Genomic DNA, 3,359 nt, shown 5'->3' with positions numbered 1-3,359 from the left:
TCAGTCCCCTGTGCCTGCCCACGGTGGCCAGTCCAGGACTGTCCCACTGGGGATGCCCGTCCTTGCCCCTCGGCGCCTGGGCACCCCGTCCCTGGGCTTCCCGGGGGCTCTGGTGTTGCGGGGCGGGCCTGGCTGTGCTGGCCCCGGTGTGCGGTGGTGTCCGGGCTGTGTGCCATAGTGGTGCTGCTCTCTAATGGCCGTGAGGAGGACACGTCTCTGTGTCACCCGAAACAGGTCACAGAAGAATGCGGGGCATCTCTCCCTCCCCACGGGCGTGGGAGCTGGCAGAGGTGGCCGCAAACCCACGGCCCCCCACAAGCCTGGAGCAGCAGCATTGCGAGAGCCCCTCAAAAGCAGATCCTGCTGCCCTTGCCCTGCTCCATGCCGCACACAGGGTGACTGTGTGCACGTCCCTTCCTCTGTGCCTCAGTTTCCCCACTCTGTACTCCACCGCTGCTTCCCCGGGGCAGCTCAGGGCTCTGGTCACTGATGCTCGATCTGCTCCTGAATATGCTGAGGGTTTTGTATGAGTACTCCCAGCCAAACAGCCCCGTGCTTCACAGCACATCCCCCGTGGGGGGAATTAACCCCCTTTTTTTTCTGCAGGAAAGCTGAGCAAACCTGCCTGTAGGGAGAGAGGAAACAACCCAGATCTGTCTGCTTTTTTCTCAGGTTTCCAGCTTTTGCACAGGAAATGTGTGCAAACCCACTGCCCGGCAACAAACATGCTTGGGGAGCTGGCAGGGAGGCTTCTGCCCCTTGGGGGAACTGCCTGTTTCCACCAGGGCCCCAGGGCTCCCCAGGGCGTGGGCGGCGTCACGGGGCACTGCTGGTTTTCTGACGGAGGCCCCAGCTCGGGGCTGCTGGGAGCTCCCCGGGCAGAGCTGAGTCAACATCTGGAGGCAGCACATGGGTGGAGGCACCTGGGGGTGCGGGGAGGCCCTGGGGGGACCTGCCTGGGGGGGGCGGGACAACCTGCATGGGGCTTGCCCCAGGGTCGCCCACAGAGGCACAACAAGGACCAGCAAGGGCCAAGAGATGCCAGCTCTGCTCCTGCTCCCCACCAGCTCTGGGCAAACTCTTGGGCTGGATTTGGGGGCACCGACAGACCCCATAGCCCACGTCCCTCCAGAGCTGGGGCACCTCCTCTCCAAGAGGGATGGAGCCTGGGAGCAGCCCCCCTCCACCTGCAGCTCTGGTGCATGGTGATGCAGAGCATCACAGCCGGGGATTTTCTCATCACGGAGCTGGGGTGGTGGGAGGAAGTGTGGTTTAACATCAACAACCTGCCCAGCCTGGGGAAGGGGAGGCTCTGGGGCGATCTCCTGGCTGCCTGCAGATATTTAGATGGAGTTACAGGAAAAGGGAGCCGGGCTCTTTGGGGAAGTGTACAGCGAAATGGGGACAGGCACCCGATGCAAGTTGCATTAAGGGAAATTCCATCTAAATACTAGGAAACTTTTTTCCCCTGTGAGCATGGTAAAATACTACAGGAGCCCAGAGAGGCTGTGGGATCTCCCTCCCCCATGATACTCAGACCTGGCCTGGCCACAGCCTGGTCCCCCTTGAGGTCCCCCCACCCTCACAGCCTGGGGTGCAGGGTAGCTCCCTGGGATTGGGGTGACAGCCCTGACCCCCTCGGGAGTGGGGTTTTCCCCTCCCTCGGCACTCTCATCCGGTGAGCTCCTGCAAGCAAAGAATGGGGCTGCAGCCGCCAAGGAGGAGGAGGGAGAAGGTGGCTGGTCCCTCAGCTGAGCCAGGGAAGGAAGCACCAGCACCAGGGAGGCCAGCCTGCCCCAGGGGTTGGCTGGAGATGTGCAGAGGGGAAGCTGCAAATGTGGGCAGAGCTGCCTGGAGGGAGAGATAAAAAGATCTGGATCCCTCTGGATTAAGGAAGCACTTGGATTTGGGATGGTATATAAAATGCCAGTGCTGGAAGGTACCCCCCTGGGAGGCCGGATCCGGCCCATGGAGGCTCAGGGAGCCCTCTGAAATCTCCTGCAATGGGGCTCTTGACTCAGCTGCTGCCCTGGAAAGGGGGGAGCAGGGGAGGCTTTACCCCAAGCAGGGTGTTAGCAGGCTCCAGCCCATGGGTGCCAGCCTGGGGCTGTGTGACTGTGTCCAGGGCACCCCGGGAGGCAACTCTTGTCCCCCCAGGCCAGTGCGCTGCCGGCACCTCCCTTCCCGCAAGGGCCCGAACAGCCGTTTCCTGCGTCCCACCCCAGCAGCCGGGATTCAGCCAGCCCTGCTTCCCTTCCCACTTCATCCCGTCCTATCCCTGCTCCTCAGCAGAAATCCCTGGCGCAGGGTTTGTTGCTGCAGTGTTTGCTGCACAGTGTGAGGTGCCGGCACCCCAAACCCACTGCTCACGAGGCAATGCCCGCAGCAGGATGGGGCAGGTCCCACTGCCAGAAACCCACCCCTCTGCCAGGGTTTGTGGGTGTGGGAGAGACCCAAGCAGTACGCACAGGACGTGGGCGATGGGTCTGTGCCAAGGGGAGCTGCTGCTCTCCCAACCGGGGGCTGGAGCATCCCTGAGCTGAGATCTGAGATCAGCACCCAACGTGCCAGTTTTGAGCCGCGAGCGAGGGGTGAAATCAAGGGAAGAAACTCTTGAAGCCTGGTGCCTTCTCAAACATCGCTGCATCTCTCAGGATAGCACGGGTGGCCCAAGGAAGCCTGAAACAACCCAGCGCTTTTATTACTGGTGTGCTGAGCTTGCCAGGCCTCTGAGGCACCCCAGATATGCAGCACGCAGGGTGTCCCGGCATTCTGCACCCCGAGCCAGGCTGCAGAGTGGCTGCCAGAGCCCTGCCCAGCTGCAGTCACCCCACCGGGCTCCAGCACTGCTGCACTGCACTGGCACTCGGTCCAGGTCCCATCTCACCCACCTCCCACCAGTACCAAAGCAAAGCGCTGTCGGTACCAGGCCGCGTGCCTCGGTTTACCCGTTTCACACCGTGGTGAGCACACACGCACTTTCAGGGTGTGGAAACACAGCTCCCCGCTCCAGCGCTGCTTTTCCTGTGGGCTGTAGTGCTCGTGTCTGACTCTGCTCCTCCTTCCCATCCCGGGACTTGTGCAGGATGGAAGGAAGTTGTAAGGGGTCCGGTGATGGAGAGAGAAGCATCCTGCAAGCATATCCACCCTGCATCCTCTCCCCCGTGGGGCTGGGAGTTGCACCCTGCACGGAGGTGGGGAGCAGCCAGGCAGAGCTCCGTCTCCATCCCAGGAGGGAGGGGAATTCAGCAGAGCCCAGCCTGGTGCCTCTCCAGGAGCTCGGGGGGCTGATGCTGGAGTATGGAGGGGGCTGGAGGGAGATACGGCTTGTGGGGGGCCAGAGGGGGTGGAGACTGGGG

Source organism: Aptenodytes forsteri, unplaced genomic scaffold (genome assembly GCF_000699145.1).
Source record: "Aptenodytes forsteri isolate BGI_AS27 unplaced genomic scaffold, ASM69914v1 Scaffold119, whole genome shotgun sequence".
Taxonomy (NCBI): domain Eukaryota; kingdom Metazoa; phylum Chordata; class Aves; order Sphenisciformes; family Spheniscidae; genus Aptenodytes; species Aptenodytes forsteri.
Note: the sequence above shows the minus strand (reverse complement) of the source record.